Raw genomic sequence first — 24,738 nt, 5'->3', positions numbered from 1 at the left:
CAGTATTAAATAACTTTTTGAAAATCATATCATAACCATCGAGCTAGAAAGAAACTTTTTTTTTTAATGTAACTCTCAGGGTGTCACTCACTTTTAGGGTGTCACCTTGGGCAGACACCCCTTTTACTGCACCCCTTATGTCTTATTTTGAATTTTTATGATTGCATATATGCATATTTATACATAAAAGTATATTTGTGTGCTCGAATACAAAGTTTGATTTACATATTCATATAGTAAGGCAAAATTGGACAGTTTTCAAAACCATGGTCAGGCAAAATTGGACAGGCAAACTTCTCACTCTCACTTTTTTCTTGGCGAGGCAAAACTGGACAATCTTGGATTACGGACTCAAAAATTTATGTAAGTCTATAATTTTTTTCTAGCATATTTATATTGACAGGGACCACAAATTGTCATAGTTTGCCCAACTGAGCGTTGGTGCTTAACGGAGATACAGACGTGTCCAAAATTGCCTCACTGTCCAAAATTGCCTCGCCTCTGAGATTTTTTTTTATTACTGTAATACGAAAATTTCTAATTCTTTGATGATTATGAAACAAGCCATTTTTATAGATGAGACCTCCCTCTCTTGAAAACTTGTTTGGTAATTTGTCATAAATTATTAATATAGATTTTGTACAAAGGTTACTAAAAAGGTGTCCAAAATTGCCTCACCCTACTATACTATGCGACAGGAAAATAGGGGTTAAGTTGAAAGGTAAAGTACACAGGACAGTTGTGAGACCGGCAATGATGTATGGAGCGGAGACGTGGGCAATAAAGAAGACAGAAGAGAAGATGGATGTGGCAGAGATGAGAATGTTGAGATGGATATGTGGGGTGACAAGAAGATATAAGATACGGAATGAGGTAATTATGGGTACCACAGGAGTTAGAGAACTATCAGATAAGATCCAAGAAAGCAGACTGAGGTGGTATAGTCATGTCATGAGATGAGATGAACAGTATATTGGGAGGAGAGTGATGGAAATTGAGGCACAAGGAATGAGAAGGAGAGGGAGACCAAAGCGAAGGTGGATGGACTGTATCAAGGATGACCTTCGATCAAAGGGATTAACCGGTGATGAAGTGTGGGACAGAGGTAGATGTAGAACTCTGGCCAGAAACATCGACTCTACATAAAAGTGGGAAAAGATGCAGACAAAGAAGAAGAAGAATGATAATAATAACAATAATATTATTACTAACAATAATAATAATAATAATAATAATAATAATAATAATAATAATAATAATAATAATAATAATAATAATAATAATAACTGAAAGCTATTGACCATTATGATAATCACTTCACCAATCGTCATTCACAACGTCCCTAAATATCATCTAACATTTTCTTGCCGTTGTTTTCTACTGCGGAAAAACACTTTAATAAGAATAAATAATTATTAAAAATGTGAAAAAAAAATATAGTTTTCTCCTTCCTTTGCTTATGTCATTCCAAGGTTCGGCCCCGAGCAGCATCCTTTTAAACCAGCAGCTTTGTAAGCATCCCCTCCCTGGTGGACTAGCAGGGGGGTCGTCTATCCCAGCGCTTGCGGCTTCTGCCGCCACCTCTCTGTTGTTTTCCTCCACGGTTAGACTTGGTACCTTTCCGGTCCTTGGCAGCAAAGGGCTTTTTAGACACCCCCTTTTCTTTTGCTACTGTCTATTTATAAAAGGTTTCTGTTGGCTGGTCTCTTTTGGGGGGCTGGAGGTATGTAGGGCTGCCATGTCAAGGCCCTATGAAGGAGGGTGTCCTGGTTGGACTTCCTCCAAGTCTGCACAACCTGCTCGACGTCCTTTAGCTTGAAGAGGAAGGATCCCTCCCTATGGTTCGGGTGTCAGAGAGCATGTGACGACCTTCTTGGCGGGGAGAGAGCTAGGAACCTCTACAGGATCCAAGAGCAAAACGGAGTCTTCTCCACGGGCTTTTTCCGTCGGCGACAAAAGGGGAGAGTCTGGAACCGACTCTTCCCCATGAGAGCCTCTCAAGTCAGCGGATGAGACATCGGTGGATAGAGGCAACGATGGTTCTACAGGGGAAACCTCTAACCTTGGAGCTCTAAGTGGAGTCAGCCCTGGACGATGGCAGTTCATCAGGTACTCCTCTCTTCCTCTTCAGGGGAGAAGCGGTCGTGGTACGTTGTCTTGGGTCGGTCGAAACGGAGGAAGTCCCCAGAGAAACCCCTGGGTACTTCCGCAGGTCGCGAAGGGAACAGATACGAAGGCCCGATCACGGCCCTGACCAAGGCGCTGAACCACAGCTGCTTACTCATGGATGAGCTATCCAGCAGTTCCCCTCAAGGGATAGAAGCCGATGGGTCCCTCTGAGGAGTCTTCATTCCAAATGATGAGGACTTAGGCAATGTTGACGAAGTTTCCTTCCTAAGCGCTGGAAGTTTCGGGATCTTAAACCCGTGAAACTTGCTCTCTTCCTCCTTCCCCTGCGGTCGCGCTGTTATGCGTTTGCGGGAGGGGAATGGGGCGACGGTGAATGGACAGTGACACCTTACCCTTCTCTGAAGCAACAACCACCCCCTTCGGTGTTTGCAGGGATCGATCCTCGCTAGGATGAGGGTGGACACTCACCTTTGCGGTTGTATACTGAGTGAGCGACGGCCGCTGACGCGTTGGCAAACGTCGAAGAATATCCTGGTGTGAACGAATTGGCGATCGCTAACATGATGCTGGTGAACCGATGACGATTGTCGAGCAGGAGAGTATTTAAGCATTGAATGATCCCTCAAAATACAAGATATCAAAGAAAAGGTGATGTTGCTGGGATTAAATGGAAGGTTGTTTAATAGACTTAATGGTGAATTATGCCGCAATGGACCACGAAGATAAAAAAGTAGGATTCTCCATAAAATATTTTCATATATTTCAGATAAGATGGCCTGATAATTTCCTGCCCAACCAGCTTAACATTAACAGAAAATTTATAAAGGAAGATAGGATTTAATTTGGACCATATGAACTAGCGTTGGGATCAGTGAGGCTATTCACCACCGAGGTGTGGACGAGGCCCAGAAGTCCATGCAATTGCGTAAAATGTGAATAGGTTAGATGGCAAGAAAAAATAAAGGAAGGAAAAGGACACTCCAAAATCAAACCATTGATCTTTAGTCTAGTGCAGTGCCATAGCCTCTGTACCACGGTCTATATGTTATTCCTCTTACTCTTGGTTTTTGAAGTTTTTATTGTTTATATATGAAGGATCTATTTTAATGCTGTTACTGTTCTTAAAATATTTTATTTCAATTGTTCCTTACTTCTCTTGTAGTTTATTTCCTTGTCTCCTATCCTCACTCGAAGATTTTACCTGTTGCAGCCCTGGGGCTTATAGCATTCTGCTTTCCCAACAAGGGTTATAGCTCAGCTAATAATAATAATAATAATAATAATAATAATAATAATACAAGAGGCTAGGAAGTAGGAATAACTAGGAGTCAAAGGTACGATGCAATAACCTTTAGTAATGCCTACAGTGTATTGAGTGAGATCGGTGCATCGGCAGCACTAACTCCGTTTGGAATAGGCCTGCAGTAAAATAAGGAAAGATTAAAAAATGCCGTGCAATACTCGGACATTAGACGCTAACATTAAACTAGTTAACTATAGGTCTTGAAGTCTATTTTTAGTTCATCTGTAAAAAAGACAAACTCAAAAAAATATTTTTTTTTATCCTCTGTGTTCCCTTCTACTACTGACATTCGATACAAGGTATCAAATTCATTAACTATGAAAAAAAAAAATACAATCTACTCAAACCAAACTAGCATAATCCCTTAAAATTTATGAATATGATCCAAGGCAAATTTGCACTTTTTTTTTTTTAATAATTACAGGTGTCAATCATACATTATTTTTCATAGTAATTTATACACCATGAACGTTGTCATTAAATCTATACATCTAGACTCATAGGTCGAAGATGTTTTTATTTTTTATCAAAGAATAGTGACAGAGAATACTAATCAAAATGCCGTCCGTGTCGAGATAAAATTAAGGTACTATCTCTCAGATCTCCAGATGCTAGATATCATATCTAACCGATAAAGTCGACCTGCTCTTCGAACTCTGATACCCTGGCTTCAACTTAATACCACTGAAATATGATATTGCGATTAGAACATAATCAGTATTACCTTTCAATATAAGAATATAACTACAATATTTTCCTTTTTTATAAAATTATATTTTACAATGCAGTTGATAACAGAACGACAGTAACAAGAAACTAGTCTAACGAATTCGATGCCAAAAAGACGTAAAAGTCTATACTGGCCAAGGCCTTTTAAACGCTAGATGATCACTTCCTTATTGTCTTGTTGGCTGTAAGGTGTAAGTGCTGTTCTTGAAATGTGAAGCTCGTGCCGTTTGAAAGTTGAATATGGGAGTTTTCAACTTACCGAAATATTTTCGTTCATTGAATTTTGTAGCATCTACCAAACCTGAATAGTTACAACGGACTTTTTTTTTCTGACGTTAAAGTAAAATCAGATGATATACGACAAATTCTTAGACAAACTGGAAACGCGTGTGACAATATTATTATTGGTGTTGTTGCTATTACTAGATAAGCTACAACTCTAGTTGGAAAAGGCTCCTACAAGGAAAATAGCCCAAAAAGGAAAGGAAATAAAGAAACAGATGGAAAAGTGTGTCTGAGTGTACCCTCAAGCAAGAGAAATAACTTTTAATGCGATCAAAATGCAATTTATTTAGAAATAGAACTTCATGATAAAGATTTTAGAACACTGAAGATTAGTTTAATCTTTTAATTATTTATCTTAAAATAAACGAGATTAAAAGTTTCCGTATTAAAGCTGGATTTTCTACATGGTGTAATTTAGAGAAGACTTTTTCATTCTATTTATTTTCCATATTGCTTTATTACTCTTCTAACTTCCTGTTGTTCTTCAGATCTGCTAGTTTGTTTATGCAGTATTTCTTATTATATGCATCAGTTTGACAATTAGGAACTTCAACATATATCAAAATTAGAGACTTTACTTTACCATTTCATGCTAATTTCAAAATTCATTCTTTTCTCACCAGACGGACGTCTTGTAGGCTTTTCAAGCCTAAATATCCACCCTATTATTATTATTATTATTATTATTATTAGCTAAGCTAAAACCTTTGTTGGAAAAACAGGATGCTATAAGCCAAAGGACTCCAACTGGGAAAAATAGCCCACTGAGGAAAAGAAACAATGAAATAAACTACAGGAAAAGCAATGAACAATTGAAATAAAATTTTCTAATAACAGTAACATTGAAATAAACTTTCATATGTGGCTTTATCACTCACTGTCCAAAGGAAAAGGTAACCCTTTTGGCTGATGCCAACAAAGAAATGAGAAACTTGATCTTCATCATTCCTGTTTTCCCGAGGCTAAACCAACTAGTTAAGCTTTTCGATCTCGTGAAATTAAAGCTCTCTTGAAGGACCTTTATGTTTATGGAGGTGTAGACCCAAATGGTATTTGTCTTTCGTATGGTTTTATAAAGTGCAGATTCCTTAGCTCAAAAGTTATCCGTTATTTTGCGCAAGTTAGCAAGAAGCGCTTTTAGCACTGGTTGGAGAATCGGTAATGTTACTCCATTATGTAAATGTGTTTGTGATAGCTCAAGCCCAACTGATTAGCGCCCAATTTCCATGACCCATGTTAACTAAAGCTTTTGAACGTCTTCTGGCAAAACGTCTAAATAGGTTTGCGGAAGGAAATCATGTGTTTCCTAGTTGCAATTTGGCTTTCGTATAGGCCTTGGAGCATGTGATGCCTTCTTACAATCTCCAATGCTGTACAGAAATCCCTTAATTGTGGTCAGGAAGATCGTTTGATTGGCCTTGATTTTAGTGCTGCCTTTGACCGTGTTAGCCTAATCATGAAGCCCTTGTTTTCAAACTTAATCAGTTGGGAGTGGGTGGGCCTTATCTTAGCATCATTATTGAATTTCTAAGTAATAGGTCGCAGAGTTGTTGTTGATGGGCACCGTAGTGTATATAGGAATGTGATATCTGGTGTTCCTCGGGGTAGTGCTCTCGGCCCATTACTTCTCATACTTTATACACATGACATGTGGTTTGCCTAGAAAGCAAGCTCGTTGCATGTGAAGATGATGCTACTCTTTTTGCATCAATTCCATCTATTGAATCGCTTAATAGAGATCTAGCTATAATTAGTACATGGTGCAAATTATGGGGCATGAGGTTGAATCCTAACAAAACTCAAGTATGATTGTAAGTAGGTCTATAATGCTTCTTTAACTCTGTATGACTTTGAAAATTTTAGGCGTGATTCTTAACATGTTGGAAAGGAACTTACGGTTTATTAAATTTCTTATTCCTGATCTTGATATTATATCTCTGACACCGCCATTAAATTATTGTCTCGACAATCTAAAACCATGGTTTAGGGTGGTCAAGCAGGGTATAACCCCTTCACACGATGTTCCCATGTTTCCACCTATGCTAAGTCATTGAGGCGCCAAATTTGTATGTTGCGTCGCCATACATAAAATGTGTGCATATGTCTCTCTGTGAGCACCATATATTATTATAAATTACATGTACATGAAGTGAGTGAGATATTAATTACAGCATGGTCAACGACAATAATTTTTATTTCTCACTCTCTCTCTCTCTCTCTCTCTCTCTCTCTCTCTCTCTCTCTCTCTCTCTCTCTCTCTCTCTCTCTCTCTATATATATATATATATATATATATATATATATATAATGTGTCTTCAATTAATTGCCTTTGCAATATCGAAAATTCCTCCGTACTGCTTCTCCTGATGAAATACTGGTTTATGTTGAGGGATTTTTTTTTAGTTTGGCTAATGTAGATGCAAGCGAGTTGTGTCTGTGTCAACACAGAAAGTTAACAGGAAAATAATTAGAAAACCGTTACCGGCTTATATCTCTATTGAGTCGTGTGTCTTGTCTGATCTTTAATCATAAACTTGCTCATTTATGGCTCCCATAAAAATTATTTATCCATTACACACGGCTCATATATACAACAACATCGAACACGTTTTCCACGAGCAATCGTTACATAACAGAACCGCACATTGTATGCCACATTTTTTTTATCGCTTTACAAGTGGCTCGTGCGTTACAAGTCTACCTTTCTTTAATATGATAAAATATTCACGTTTATATTGTATCCGTGTGTGTTAAGCTATCTGTAATGTCTTTAACCTAAATCTGATAATTGGCACCTTGTTTGACAGCAAGGCATTGGTGTATCCCCGGCTCAAGTACCCCCAACCTTCATTTTGCAAAGGTCGGACTATAGTTCGTTTAATTTCGTTATGCATGGTGTATAAGATTTCTCATAAATCTGACCATACTTTACATTCATATCTTCCTGGACAGTAGCATACAACCATGTTCGTAATACAAGGTATGCAGTTAATTCTAATAGTAAGACCTTCATCATGAGGCCATTGTCGTCTCAATAGAGAGACGCCAATTATGAGGCTCAATACTACACAGCATTCTAGATTTTTTATTTCAGCTGTGACCTATTCGGGGAATGATCTTCCTAACCAGGTATTTCAAACTTGCAGCAAATGTTGTTTAATAGGCTGACACAAGTCTCTTTTTTTTAGTTTATATATGAATGATGTTTTAATGTTACTTTTCTTTAAACAATTATTTTCAATTGTTTATTACTTTTCATATAGTTTATTAATTTCCTTATTTTCTTTCCTCACTGGGCTACTTTTTCCTGTTCACTCGTGGACGTATAGCATCCCGCTTTTCCAACTAGGGTTGTAGCTAAGCTAATAATAATAATAATAATAATAATAATAATAATAATAATAATAATAATAAAAAGGTGGATCTATAAAAGGCCTGAGAGACCACCAGAGACAAGTAACATTTGCTATTACTTGTCCTTTAAGTAACGAATAGAAAAGATTAGATCAGCTTCTGATTTAACAAACCCTGCATTCTTAGAAACGCAGGCAGTGAAGATACTTTTTATTATTGTTTTAAAATGAGAATCTTCGGGTAATCTCACCCATTTTCAGTACATTTATCAAATGTAATTTGCATAATTTACAGCCGATATTATTTCAGATGAGTAGAATCTATATGCTATTATTACGAGGCTCGTCAAATTTATCATGGGTCTATATATGTGTATATATATCTATATATGTGTATATATATATATATGTGTATATATATATATATATATATATATATATATATATATGTATGTGTGTGTGTGTATGTATATACTGTATGTGTCTATAATAACTGTATTTCCCGCCACAATAAATTCTAACATACAAGATAATGTATCATAAAATAAAAGTGGCTACACAAAGTCTGAAAATTCCCTTCACAACTGACGGCATTGAAAATTTCAATTTGATATTTGAACTCCGCTTGAACACTCACTGGTCACGGAAGCTATGAATGTCCATCAGGTTACGGTACCAACATCAGAATTCCACCATGGTTCATGGAATTAAAGTCTTCCAATTAACCATACACAGACGCCCAAGCAATGAAAAGCCAATGTAATAATAATAACCACCTGTTGGCATATTCACGTTCTGGCATAAGGCCAGCCCAGCTTGAACTAAATTTTTATGCATTCTGTTGGTTGACCAGCACGCACGGGTTCACGAAAAAAAAACTTATTTCTCTTCTATTTAAACGTTCTAACTACAATGTTCGCTCCTAAAGAGTTAAAATATGATTTCTTGAACCGTTCGGAATTATTTAGGCCATTTACGTCAATAGGCGTGGGAGGAGATGATGATGACGATAAGAACAGTTTTCAAAATTAATTTCTATTGCATATATTTAGCTGATCACCTAAATCCCAGGCACGAAGACGACGCCGGCCTAGGTTAGGTTAGGTTCGGTTCGGAAGGTTCCATTAAATCCAGGCCTTTTTCAATGCAGACGAATATAAAATATGTTCGAGTTAATCGAAAGCTATTAGTAACAACGCATTTCAAGTTTTATAATAAGTATCATAGCTCATACCCGCCCAGCCCCCCCCCCCCCCCAAAAAAAACCCTGAAACAAATTCAGCCACTTGGTTTTTCGTTACCATAGGCCTATTAGTTAATAGCACCGAAGACATATTCATCCACGTATGTTTTAGAGACTAGCACGTTTATTTTACATATGTGTGGGAAATGAATGGTTATTTCTCAAGACCTACGCCTTTTTAGAATTATGGTGTACTCAAATATTTTGGGTTAGCAATTCACGTGTTTACTGGTCACTTCGGAGTTTCTTACCCAAGACATTTGAAAAAAAAAATATATTAAATTGCATTATGAATCACTTTAGCAACAGCAACTGTGAATAGGTAGGCTATACTTTTCATAATTCCTTGCCGCCTACATTATTTACATACACATGCATATATATATATATATATATATATATATATATATATATATATATATATATATATATATGTATATATATATATATATATATATATATATATATATATATATATATATATATGTATATACTGTATATTCAAAATGTACATTACATCAATAATTGATCAAGCCCTACGGCCTAACAAACACACCTTATCTGAATATCATCGACCATCAGAACTTCCTTTATCTCACAATTCTTTATCCATACATGATTCGTATCTCATAAATGGTTGCAACATAATCTAGAGGAAATGCTGTGCTTTTACCTGATAAAATCAGCAAACGTGGATTAGATGTTATTCTGTGTAAACATGAGAAGTCGACGACTAATTCACAAATAACAATAACTCAGACTCAGACTGTTAAACTGAGGCTACCGCTGAAGACATCAATGCAAAGAGCTTGGGACGGAAAAACAGTTGCCAGTTACTCTTAAAATCACTAAATGTTCATTAGTTTCCCTTATCATTGTCATCGATTTTTTTTTTTCAGTTTGACATCAACTATCGATGACTGTAAAACTTGTATATATAGAGATACTTAAATAGGAGGATTGTTTTCTGGTATCCCATAATTCATTTTAAACAACTGCTTCTCTTCTTCTTTCCCACCGTTATCTCTACATTAAGGGTCGGTTGCCTGATGAACACTCTCCAATGCCTTCTGTCAAAAGCATCCTTTTCCACTGAACCTCTTCTCTCCATATCATCCTTCACCTTATCTCGCCATCTAATTCTCTGCCTTCATCTCGATCCCCTCCCTTTAATAGGTTCCTCCCAAGCCCTCGTAACTCCCTCCCCACCATCCACCCTCAAATACGCCCACACTAGTCGTGATAGGTGGCTCTTGTCGCCTTTGTAAGCTTTACTACTTCCGTTATTCTTATTTCATGATTTTCCAATCTTTATACCAATGATATTCCCATAAACCACCTCAATATTCTCATCCTGGTCCTCTCAAGCTTTGCTAATTCCTCAATCTACATTAACACTAGTCTTATTATTGTGCTATAGATCTTGTATTTTAGCCTGATTAGCATTTTATCACGTAAGTTCCTTTCAACTGAAATTTCTCCGAAGGAAAGCAAATACACCCAGTATATCTGGACCGTGGCTACACCATACCTTATGTGTACCAATCACTAAACATTTGAATCCAGTTCATTTATAGGCCTACAATTATTATTATTATTATTATTATTATTATTATTATTATTATTATTATTATTATTATTATTATTATTATTATTTCCAGGGGACGACAAGACTAAAACGAAATGGCGACTGGACAAGGTGGTCGTATTGTTACCTGGCAAGGCGATGTTCCTTTCCCCGAAATTCCGAACGTTAATTATGCTTCTTATATGCTCTCAAGTCTATCTGAACATAACGGAAGTTCCAAAGCTTTGGTTAGTGATGAATTGTTGTAATGATTTGTAACTCCAAAAATACAATTGCTACTTATATACCATGTGATGTTTCTTTTCACATACGCATTTTTTATCATCGTTGAAAAACTTATGCTACATTAATATCCATATGGATGGTGATAAACAATATTTTAGAATGCTGAGGTTGGATAACTCAGGAGCTTCAGATTTTTTTAATTGCGCACACATACTAGATATATATATATATATATATATATATATATATATATATATATATATATATATATATATATATATATATATATATATATATATATATATATATATACATATATATATATATATATATATATATATATATATATATATATATATATATATATATATATCCTCCTATGCCTATTGAGCTTTTAATTCAATAATTCTCCATTCATCATCCACTTCCCTCTTCATAGTTCTTCAGCCATGTAGGCCTGGGTCTTCCAACTCATCTAGTGCCTTGTGGAGTCCAGCTAAACGTTTGGTGAACTAATCTCTCCTGGGGTGTGCGAAGAACATGGCCAAACCATCTCCATATACCCCTCACCATGATCTCATCCACACATGGCACTCGAGTAAACTCTCTTATACTTTCGTTTCTAATCATGTCCTGCCATTTAACTCCAAATATTCTTCTAAGGGCTTTGTTCTCAAATCTACTAAGTCTATTGGAGATTGTTTCATTGTCATACCATGATTCATGCCCATATAGTAATACCGATCTTACTAAACTGATATTGTCTGATTTTTATATGCAATGTCGGGCGATTTGATTTCCAAATTGTCTGATTTGCTTTTTTTTTTTCAATCTTTCACTAAACTCTAATTCTAAAGACCTTGTATTAGATATCATAATTCCTAAATATTTAAATGATTCTACCTCAATAATCCTTCCTCCTTCCAATATTTCATCTTCCATTGTATATTCCGCTCTCATCATCTCTGATTTTCTTCTATTTATCTTGAGCCTAACCTCCTGCGATATTTCATGCATTCTAGTAAAGCAGCGTTGCAAATCCTGTGGTGTTCTGCTAATGACAGCGTCATCAGCATACTCTAAATTCCTATTAACAATTCAGTCTAATCCTTTTCTACCATCACCTACTGTTCTACACATTACAAAATCCATGAATAGGATAAAAACATAGGAGATAGCACATTCCCTTGGAGTACTCCGCTGTTCACTTGAAATTCATTTGATATAACTCTTTTAACATTAACTTTGCAATTGCTATGCTCATTAACAGACTTAATCGAATTAACATATTTAAGAAGAATTCCATAATAAAGCAAGATTCTCCACAAAATTGGCCAGTGCACATTATCAAAGGCTTTTTCATAGTTCACAAATGCCATCAAAAGTAGATTTCTAAATTCTACGCATTGCTGTACAACATATCTCAAAATGAAAATTTGGTCAGTACAACTTCTACCTTTTCGAAATCCTGCTTGTTCATCTCTCCGCTTTTCATTAATTTTTCTATCCAGTCTCTTTAGAATAAACATACTATATATTTTCATAACAACTGACATAAGTGTTATGCCTCTATAAGAAAAAAATCAAGAAATGGAAAGCCCCTGGATACTATGGAATAACTAAATGATACTGGCTGAAAATTAAGTGACTCCCAGAATACTTACACGTTTATTTTGTAGAATGCGCCATGAAGAGGCAAAAGCTGATGAGTGGGAATTAGGAGTGTTGGTGAAAAGGGCTAAAAGAAGGGAGACCTGACACACACACGCGCACACACTCACACATATATATATATATATATATATATATATATATATATATATATATATTTCAAATAAGCCATATATATATTAATACATTAAAGTCTGGATTTTCTTAACGACCTTGGGATCAGAACCCCAGGCGCAATCACTCAAAGACTATAGTATCAGACCGGCCGGGATTTGAACCCTGGTCCAGGATACCTGTATGCCAGTGACCATACCACTCAGCCACGAAGAAAGATAAAAGTCAATGACAATTCTTCTGTACATATACCTGGACCAGGGTTCAAATACTGGCCGGTCTGATACTATAGTCTTTGAGTGATTTCGCCTGGGGTTCTGATCCCGAGGTCGTTAAGAGAATCCAGACTTTAATGTATTAATATATATGGCTTATTTGAAATATGAAAAACACGTTTAAATGTGCAAAAATTTATCATTAATCGAATGCCAAGTCCCAAACCTACCAATTAGCTACGATGGTGAAGAAGGGTTGATTTCAATTCTAAGTACAGAAAACCTGATTTTGACAGGTATATACACAGAAGAATTGTCATTGACTTTTATCTTTCTTCGTGGCTGAGTGGTATGGTCACTGGCATACAGGTATCCTGGATCAGGGTTCAAATCCCGGCCGGTCTGATACTATAGTCTTTGAGTGATTTCGCCTGGGGCTCTGATCCCAAGGTCGTTAAGAGAATCCAGACCTTAATGTATTAATATATATGGCTTATTTGAAATATGAAAAACACGTTTAAATGTGCAAAAATTTATCATATATATATATATATATATATATATATATATATATATATATATATATATATATATATATATATATATACAGTATATAAACTGAATACCATATATCGATATATAATAGTAAGACTTTTAACTACACCAACAATCACGCCGATGTAGTATTTGCGACTGAATCATAATAATAACAACACTGATAGCAACAACAACCTCAGGTTGACGGAATAACGAGCAAGTACTACACCTTCGATGATCTACAGCGCATTATACCAGCCATGCGCAATGGCCTGGCTGCCTCAGGAGTGGGTCCTGGGGAAAAAGTGATGCTGATAACATACAACCATATCGATATGATTCCCGTCGCTTTCTCCGTCATGCTCTCGGGCGCCACTTGTGTGCTGGTGAATCCAAATTCCACGAAAGGTGAGCTTCAGCGCCGTTTTTTACCCTTGTAGTTATTAGTTCGATTTCTTTAGTGATTTTTTATTGTCTTAAATGTTTTTTTTTTTATTGTTCACGTCTCTTAAATGTAAAGAAATTTCGATCAAAATATTGAAATACGCTGTTTAGAATTATTTGCAATTATAATTACAGTATTGTAATTATTTTTTTTTTCATCTTTTTTATGCTGAACTTTTACTTCATTATCCATATCAACAAATGTAGAAGTAAGAGATTAATAATCATAATTCACTCCCATTTTACAGTTTCCTTACAAAATGCATACATGAAAGATCTCCAGTTTTTCTGACACGTGACCCATGTTTTTCCCTCATAAATCTCCATTTCTTCCCACCAACAGAGGAACTGAGACACATCATTGGTGTAAGCGAGGTGAGATGGGTCGTATCCCACGAGGGTGTGGCACAAAAAGTAGAGGACCTCTTTAAGGAATTGGCGTCCCCCAATGCCCTAAGACAATTGTGGGTCATTGGGAAAGGGCACTCTCGCGCCCTTCTGTCAGTGTCCTCATGAAATCCTCGGCACCCGAGCCGGGAAATATGGTAGGATAGTTTACATAATAATAGATAAGATTAGGCCTATATCATAAAATTCTCTTAAAAACTAGAAATGTCAAGTCTCTTTATTTCTTTTTGTTTAGGTGAATTTTATTTTTTATATTTATTGATTTGCATTTATATTGATATTTACGTACTCAGTGATTACAACATTTTCACTGACAAGCTTTTGTAAATGTTAGTTATCTCATATATGCAGTAATTTTGATAATGATTTTTTTATAATATTTAAGCATCTAATTCAATGTGATCTGCTTATACACACATATACTGTATATATATATATATATATATATATATATATATATATATATATATATATATATATATGTATATACATACATATATATATATATACACACACACATATATATATATATATATATATATATATATATATATATATATATATATACAGTATTTATATATATATAATATTTACCCTTAAGTACTCTTTAAGTATCCAATAAGGACAATTATTGTTGTCATGAACGAGCCCTTCCCCTGATGAACCCAACAGGAAGGCGCCTTTGACGCTGCTTCGGTAGTAGCCCTGATGCCCCTGTCGTCTGGCACTACAGGCATGCCCAAGGGCGTCATGCTCACCCACCGAAACCTAGTATCTTCCAGGATTCAAGACAAGTGAGGCAACATCTCTATTTATAGATTTCTTATTACATTTTTGGAATTTTGTGAAATGTAGATAGGCCTATTCCTTTGTCAATCGGGTCCTTTAAAAGGCCGTTTATTTTTCTAGAGGTACATTATATTTACTAATTTCCTCAACCTATTTTCTACCTTGAATTATATTTCCGGGGTTAACAAGACGCTGAGAGTTTAAAGGGACAGGAAAATGCCCTAGGCCTAACAACTAACCATATCTGCGTATGATCAGTACCTAAGCTCCTCTCCATCTGAATTTGAACGACTTAAAGATGAAGAGGCCTATTGATTGAACTGATGATTATTGCTATCCTACTTTATTTCTGCACCTTACGAAATGCCTTTTAGAGTCACTAAAAGTAGTGGACTGAGGCTTATTGTTTTGAATGATACAAAAATTGATACAGTAATGATTCACTGAACTGTTTTCTTTTCGTTTGTACTGATGAATAATTTGAGATTTTTTTTTTTCAATGGCAACAATCTTACAATTTAAGTTCAATATTTGGGGAATATAATCGTCAGTATATTTTTCTAAATAATACATATCAATATATACGAGATCAGCTGAATAATATCACTCAATTATATATATATAGCTTCATCGTAATTTAATATATTATTTGTTTGATAATTATTTGCGTATTTTCAAAGAGGGTTGATGTTGAAAATATTTAAAATGACATAAGAAAAAAACAATATGGTTTCGCATAAGAAATCTACTTGTTTAGATTTCCCTGGTGAAAAATGTATATATCTGACCTATTCCATTTTGTCTTTACTATTTGCTTTCCCCTCCTACATCCATTTTCCCCCTTCTCTCATCTACCTATTCCATTTTCCTTTTACCCATTTTTCTTTCCTTCTCTATTTCCATTCTTTCCCCTTCTCTCGTCTACCTATTCCATTTTCCTTTTACCTATTTTCTTTCCCTTCCCTATTTCCATTCTTGTCTCTTCTCTAGTCTAGCCTCCTTTTCCTCTCCATCCCACTCACCTCCTCTCAAGCAATCTTCTTTTTCAACTCTCCTTCTCAGGTTCATGGCCAGCCAGACCCCATCGGTAGACTTCAACCTCTTGGAATCGAGTTTAATCTTCCTGCCTCTCTACCACTTGATGGGCTTCAACCTGGCGGTCATCACCCTCTTCACGGGAGGGAAAGTGGTCATCCTCCCAAGATTCTCTCCCAAGCTGTTTTTTAAGGCAATTGAAGAACACAAGGTAATGTTATCAGTCCCGTACTATTGGGCAGGAACTCGGGCACTTGAGGGAAGAGAGGAAGGACTGTTGGAAAGAACTCGTTGAGGATAGTGAGAGGGATTGCTGGAATTTCATTACTGTCCCTTATATAATAGGCCTATAGAGCAACACACACACTCTCTCTCTCTCTCTCTCTCTCTCTCTCTCTCTCTCTCTCTCTCTCTCTCTCTCTCTCTCTCTCTCTCTCTCTCTATATATATATATATATATATATATATATATATATACACACACACACACACACACACATATATATATATATATATATATATATATATATATATATATATATATATATATATATCCGGTCACGCTTAGGGGCATTACCAGATGTATAACTACTTGGTCTCTTGCCAAGCTACAACCCTAGTTGGAAAAGCAGGATGCTATAAGCCCAAGGGGCTTCAACAGGGAAAAAGCCCAGTGAGAAAAGGAAACAAGGAAAAAATTAAATATTTTAAGAGCAGCAACAACACCAAAACAAATATCTTCTATGTAAACTATACAAACTAAGAAAACAAGAGGAAGAGAAATAAGATAGAAAAGAGGGCCCGAGTGTACCCTCAAGCAAGAGAACTGTAACCCAAGACAGTGGAAGACCATGGTATAGAAGCTATGGCACTACCCAAGACTAGAGCTACTTGCCATAGCTAAAGAGTCTCCACCCTTACCTAAAGGAAAATGGCCTCAGAACAATGATAGTGCAGTAACCCCTTGGGTGAAGAATTGTTTGGTAATGTCAGTGTTGTCAGGTGTATGAGGACAGAGGAGAATATGTAAAAAAAATAGGCCAGATTATTCGGTATATGTTAAAAAAAAAAGAAAAAATTAATCTAACCAGAGAGAATATTCCAATGTAGTACTGTTTAGCAAGTAAAAGGACCCCATAACTCTAGCAGTAGTATGAGAACGGGTGGCTGGTGTATTCAGTTTTAAGTCCATTCAAACTGCAAAAATATTATTATTGGCAATCTGACTGTTTCAGGTAACATTTGCACCCGTTGTTCCTTACATCCTGAGGTTCCTCGAAAATACACCTCTCGTGAAAACTGCAGATTTGTCTTCTCTATTGATGTTTGGGACCGCGTCCGAACCCGTGTCTGCAAGTACTCTGGAAAATGTAACTGAAAAGGTAAAGGTAAAATAGGTTGATTATAGTTGTGAGTAAGACAATTTATCATTGATCATGCATTACACTAATCCCGTCTATGATTCCACTGCTAGACCCACATAACCAATTATTCATTCTTTAAGAGTGGACGGATGATAGTGCAGGGTTACGGACTAACGGAAACCAGTGGAGCTGGGTCTGGCGTCACGCCGAACATGGAATTAAAACCGTTTTGCATTGGGAAATTCGGTCCTCTATTTCAAGCAAAGGTACTGAGGAATTTCAGAAATGATTAATCTAGACTGATATAACATCCTACATTCCATATATTCGTTGTCCATCCGTAATCACATAAGAACATTATGTCATTTCTTCTTTGACACCAAAGGTCATAGACCTGCAGACCAGTGAGGTTTTGGGAGAAGGTCAAGAGGGGGAATTGTGCCTCAAGGGACCTTCGATTATGTTAGGCTACGCCAACAATGCCGAGGCTACGGCTGAGACTATTGATCCGGAAGGATGGCTTCACACAGGAGACGTTGTCTACTTCGATGAAGAGGATGTGTTTTACATCACGGGAAGAATCAAAGATCTAATCAAGGTTAAAGGATATCAGGTGAGATTATTTTGTTTTCCTTTATAGAAAACTGCAAAGGGATACAGTCTGAATTCGAGTTCGAATTTGCTTTAGTAAGGGTCATCAGCATGTGAAGGTATATCCCTTTGTTACACATAAGACTATGTTCTACGTTATATATTCTATGATACAGGTATAGCAAAAAGCAGGGAGCACATACTCCTAAGCATAGTATATATATATATATATATATATATATATATATATATATATATATATATATATATATATATATATATATATATATATATATATATATATATATATGTGTGTGTGTGTGTGTGTGTGTGTGTGTGTGTAAGCTTATAGAGTGACAGAAGTATTTGTGTTTGTGACCAGGGTAATATCTACACATATAACTAAATCTCACTTAGACTCCTGCATAACTCCCAAAGGTCGCTCCAGCAGAGCTAGAAGATATCATCAAGAAGATGAACGGCGTCGAAGAAGTCGCAGTGGCTGGAATACCCGACGAGCGCTTAGGAGAAGTGCCAAGGGCGTGGATAGTGCCAATGAAAGGAGCAATTATCGATAAAGAGGCCATAATCAAGAATGTTGCAGGTAATGGCGAGTGATTGGTTTAGATTGATTATGTCTAATTTCTAAAGGGCTTTGATGATCTTCGCTTGTTTACATTAGATGCGTTCCATACAGTAAGAGTTTATCTCTCAGTCGTAAATATTTTGGGGTTAAGATTATAATTATGTGAATGATGTTATATAGGTTGAAAAGTAAAGAGAATAAGCTTTGAAATGCAAAAACAGATTTGAGATATCTTAAAAAATGAAGTTGTCGACGTTTGAATATTGTCAATTTTCAAACACGATTTTCCGCATTTTTTTATTCCTTAATAAAATGCGATAAACCCTTACTATAGTGAAATAATTTAGTTCTTCCTAATTACTGGGACATAAAAAAACACTTTTATTTTCAATCAAGGATCTAGTCATAGTTTTTGTCTAAATTCGTTCCTAAATCATAGGGATTTCGGAATGTTTTGTGTTTATTTGTCTACTAACAATGACAGGAGCCTACTTTATCAATATTGACCCTTTCATTTGACAACTTACATCAAATTTGTCGACGAACTCCGCAGTTCTTTGAATACAGAACTGAGTACTGACATGTCAGTTAAAGGATCCATTTATATCTTCCCATTGTTAAGATATCTGAGGACTAGTGTGAGATAACAAGTTGATTAATTCATTATATTTGAAATATAACTTTGCCGTCAAAAGAACAGATCCCTCTTGCTTGCAGGTACACATGGGCACACTATTCTATCTTATTTTTCTTCCTCTTGTTTTCTTTTTTTCTTTTTAAGTTTTTATGGTTTATATATGGATGATCTAATTTAACGTTGTTACTGATATTAAAATATTTTATTTTGATTGTTTATTACTTCTTTTGTAGTTTATTTATTTCCTTTCCTCACTGGGCCATTTTTCCCTGTTGGGGCCCTTGTGCATATAGCATCTTGCTTTTTTTCAATTAGGGTTATAGTTTAGCTTGTAATAATAATAATAATAATAATAATAATAATTTGCTATTATTATTATTATTATTATTATTATTATTATTATTATCATTATTATTATCACACACAATGAAATGTGCCTCTTTCACCAGAGCAAGTGATGCCATACAAGCAGCTGGCGGGAGGAGTGGAGTTAGTCGATACGATCCCCAAAAACCACATGGGGAAAATCATGAGGAGACTCCTGAAGAAATCTTACGAAGCCACCAAGTCTAAACTCTAATCATAGAAGATTAAATACTCCAGCTTTAATTCCTCAAATCAATTGCCAGTGTTTTCGCTAGCATTTATTGGAGATAATGTTTTGTTTTTGTTGAGCGTAGAGCATCTTTTCAGATTTTATGAGAGTCCAGTTTTGTATCAGTGAGAACTAAAGAAAAATTGTATTTTGACAAAGAATAAAACGAGAATGGGTTCATCTTACATCTTTTATTATGTATTTTTATTTTTTTTTCTTTATTAAGCTTGGAATTAACTTTCTGGCACTCTTTAGTTCACCAATGAAAATATCTGTTAAAAGTAGTTACTTTATTGCCAGCAAACACTTTTCCTCACACGCTTTGGGAGCAAACTTTAATCATAGCCCAGTTTTTTTGTGGACATTAGATCATCTTTGATTATATTGAGGGGAACTTATGTAGTATAATAGGCCTCTGTCAAGGGTAAAATACAGATTAAAGGTTTAAAGGTCTCTCATGAATGGCAGAGCCAAGGACCAGTGACATTGCCCTATCAAGCAGGAAAATGCCCTAGAGACTAACCATATATATATATATATATATATATATATACATATATATATATATATATATGTATATATATATATATATATATATGTATATATATATATATATATATATATATATATATATATATATATATATATATATATATATATATATATATGATCAGCGCCCGCGACCCCTCTCCACCCAAGCTAGGACCAAGGAGGGCCAGGCAATGGCTGCTGATGACTCTGCATATAGAAATATAGGCTCCCCAAACCCCCTCTCCTTAGCTCACAAGGACGGTGAGGTTGCAACGACCAAAGAAACTAATGAGTATGAGAGGGACTCGAACCCCTGTCTGGCGTTCACCAGTCAGGGACGTTACCACATCGGTAAAGTGTGATATTTTCGTGTCTTTTTTAATATATTTTTAAGCTACGTTTTCAGCTGATAATTTTGCAACTGAATGATAAAAAGTGAAAACTATTCAAATTAACAAGTGAATAATGAAATTTAGCTTAAGAAGAATTCAGATGAGGAGGATATCTATAGATAGATAAAAACAAGAATAAGAACACAATCATTTTTCATATATCATCATCTTTATTGTGATCATTATCATTACCAGTGCACTTAATATAATTCAGAATATGACTTATATTATGTAATAGTACAGATGATAGAACATAGTTGAGGCTATTTGAATATTCTTAATTTACTCAATATGAACCTGCTACTTGATTTAATAATATTATTTTTACTCTAACTATTACATGCATAACAGAAAAAAGAAAATTAGATTTTAGAATAAAATTATTCGTATTTTTTCTTTAAATCTGTATCTAAAACTACATTACTTTTTTTTTTTTTTTTTTTTTTTTTGCAAAAGCCACAATGGAGGAAAAAAGGTTTTGTAGGTATGAAGAATATTTAGTTCCCGGAATGAGATCACGGAGACCGTGCAGATGTTCCCTATTTATCCGGATAATATTCCGGATACAGTTCCACATAAGGTCCGTGGGAATTCTTAATCACCCAGATTGAATCAATGACGGCTCCATCCTGAGAGAGAGAGAGAGAGAGAGAGAGAGAGAGAGAGAGAGAGAGCACTATTATTAAAAAAAACATTTAGGAACATTCATAAACACTATGATGATAGTATCTATAGCTCTAAACATTATCATTACTAATAATCTGACTATCAGTGGCGATGATGACAAGGCAATACTTTTTCTTAGTATTTGAACCGCTGATCAGCGAGTGGGTATGGCGTTGGCCTGGCAGGTCACTAATCAGCTATTCAAATACCAAATAAAGACGTTTTAATAATCAACTATTTCCAGAGGATAAAAAAAATATTGTATTTCACATCTGTTTTGTCATTCATGAGAATGATATATTACTCAAAGGCAGAATTAGACAACACATTTATAATTAAGTTCTTTGCCGTTAGTGTAAAAATAATTTGAAAAGTAAGTCTATTTCCTGGACCTCCCCTTAGCTAAAAATATGAAGTGAACATGTACTTAAAAGAGACACACTACGAAAATTATCCTCTTCTTCAGCCTACCTTGTCATCGGAAACCTGCTCCCAGTAAAGATGGGTCGCATTGTAAACAGTGAGTCGAGCGTACCCATAATCGGATGACCGAAAGGCAGACCAGTCTGGTTTTTCGGGCATGAAGGGGTCGTGGTCCTCTTGGCACCCTGCTGACCCGGATATGAGGTGAACGGGGCCCCTGGTTTAGGAGAATTACGGTTCATAAGTTCTAGGAAATACAGGAAATCTATTTTCTGAAAAATTAGAGTATCATAAATTTAAAAGTCGCTCGTGAATGGCAGAGACAAAGGATATATTGAAGACATAAAACCCCTTCTCCACCAAGGCTGTGACCAGGAGAGACCAGACAATGGTTCCAGATTTTCAGCAGGTATACATGTGGGGCCCCACATGGAAGGATTGTGGGGGACCATATCCTTACCACACATGGATGAAAGGTTGTGTTTACTAAATCATCAAACCGTGAATGACGAATCCTCGACCAACATAATGCGAGTCTTGAACGTTTTCAACATCCTGCAATATTCTTCATTATTAACTTATTACCATCATAAGTGACAGCAATACTGTATATGTTAGCACAACCAGTAGTTATAAAATTAACTGATATATTTTCATTTCATGTCACTTACTTCGGGTTGGTATAAGGCGCCTCCGTTGAGCCATTGAGGACGGTGTAATTGTAGATAGGAAATATCCTTTCGTAGTTGTGTTCATGAGCCCACACTGCCACGTCAACTCCGTAGTCTTTAAGTAGTTTTTCCATGACGAAACTAGACGTAGAGGAAAAATGTTACTGTTTGAAATACAAAACTACGCTTCTGGGAAGCAGAAATTTCTCCACATTCAAACTACACTTGAATCTAAATAACTTCGCATTTAATGACTAGTAACCAGGAACTTTTCTTTCATGGTTTAAAAACATTTTAAGATTGAACTGTGCACATATGAAGAAAAACATTGTATATGGCTACAGTCTTATTTAGGTTAGGTTAGTTGATAAAGAAAGCAAAAATCTAAAAAAATGGTTCAATTCAGGGTCATCTAAAAAAAAAAAAAAAACAGTCAAATAACATCAAGAGCGTTCGATATAATTCAACCCCATAATTTTCAATTTGTTTCCAATTTGAAAATTGCTAGTTCGGTTCAGTGAGCTAAAGACTATACTATTGAAGATATTGATATTTGCGAAAAATTACTAAAAAAGAAGTGCGTTCTCTCACTTTCCAGCGATGCCTGCCCTTAGGAAGCAGTCCCTGTGAGTGCAGTCGTCCCCATCCTTCGCTGAGCAGTACATGGGGCGATGCCCGTAGACGATTATCCAAGGTCGCAGGGCGCGGTTGGCAGGCTTCGCCGCCTCCTTCAGATGCATGTCGATAAATTGCCGTTAATTAAGAATAAGTTTTATTTATCGATAAATTTTAAAGACAATCTCTCTCTCTCTCTCTCTCTCTCTCTCTCTCTCTCTCTGTATGTTACAGTGCCTGTATGTTTGGTCCTTGAATTTTTTCGTTTGTTATAATAAGAAAACAAAAAGCCTATTTAAAATAAAATTTTCCAGTTCGACGGTAACAATAACTCAATAAAATACAACCATTACTAATAAAATGAGTGACATTGAATAGAAAATAACCCATAATAGTCTATCCGCCGTCAGGTCAATGACTACATATTCTGCCACACCCATTTTCGTTCCACATTTGATCCTAACCATAAATGGACATGGGTAGGACATATAATGAGAGTGATAGGTAATAGATGGACATTAAGAATAACAGAATGGGTCCCTGGAAATTGCCAAAGAAGCAGATGAGAGAAGAAAAAACGATTGATTGACGAACTAAGAAAGTTTGCGGATGTAGACTGGCCTAGAAAGACCATAAACAGAATCGCGTGGAAGGACACGTTTGAGGCATTTGTCCTGCAGTGGATGATAATGATGATGATGATGATAAAATAAATTTGGAATTCCCTTCCTACTGAGAGAATAGATACTCACAGCAAGGTCACTGAGCAACCATTCCCACTGATAAAAGAGCGGGTCCGTTCCGTATTGCAGGTAATAATATGCCTCGGTGTTTACAAGCCACGAAATGCACCGGTCCGGCGTTCCAGCTGAAGTACAGATTCTCAGTCGTCTGGTATTTGGCATCGTGAACCTGGCTCGGTAGTTGCTGAAGTTACTGTGGGGGAGAACAGCGAAGAATAGGAGGATTTTTATTAGTACATTAGATTCATCTCTCTCTCTCTCTCTCTCTCTCTCTCTCTCTCTTAATATGATGTTTATTAGTAATTTGATTCTCTCTCTCTCTCTCTCTCTCTCTCTCTCTCTCTTAATATGATGTTTATTAGTAATTTGATTCTCTCTCTCTCTCTCTCTCTCTCTCTTAATATGATGTTTATTAGTAATTTGATTCTCTCTCTCTCTCTCTCTCTCTCTCTCTCTCTCTTAATATGATGTTTATTAGTAATTTGATTCTCTCTCTCTCTCTCTCTCTCTCTCTCTCTCTCTCTTAATATGATGTTTATTAGTAATTTGATTCTCTCTCTCTCTCTCTCTCTCTCTCTCTCTTAATATGATGTTTATTAGTAATTTGATTCTCTCTCTCTCTCTCTCTCTCTCTCTCTCTCTCTCTTAATATGATGTTTATTAGTAATTTGATTCTCTCTCTCTCTCTCTCTCTCTCTCTCTCTCTTAATATGATGTTTATTAGTAATTTGATTCTCTCTCTCTCTCTCTCTCTCTCTCTCTCTCTCTCTATTAATATGATGTTTATTAGTAATTTGATTCTCTCTCTCTCTCTCTCTCTCTCTCTCTCTCTTAATATGATGTTTATTAGTAATT

The 24,738-nt window shown here is 35.8% G+C and overlaps 2 pseudogenes; one reads left to right on the top strand and one right to left on the bottom strand.

Moving 5' to 3' along the window:
- The first annotated feature begins 4,219 nt into the window (after nucleotides 1–4,219).
- LOC137653480 (luciferin 4-monooxygenase-like) lies at nucleotides 4,220–20,022 on the top strand (annotated as a pseudogene).
- Nucleotides 20,023–20,934: 912 nt separating this feature from the next.
- LOC137653479 (acid phosphatase type 7-like) overlaps nucleotides 20,935–24,738 on the bottom strand; it is an 11,059-nt pseudogene continuing 7,255 nt past the window's right edge.

The sequence above is a fragment of the Palaemon carinicauda genome, chromosome 14, assembly GCF_036898095.1.
Source record: "Palaemon carinicauda isolate YSFRI2023 chromosome 14, ASM3689809v2, whole genome shotgun sequence".
In the NCBI taxonomy this organism is placed as follows: Eukaryota; Metazoa; Arthropoda; class Malacostraca; order Decapoda; family Palaemonidae; genus Palaemon; species Palaemon carinicauda.
Note: the sequence above shows the minus strand (reverse complement) of the source record. Positions and strands in the feature narration are given on the sequence as shown.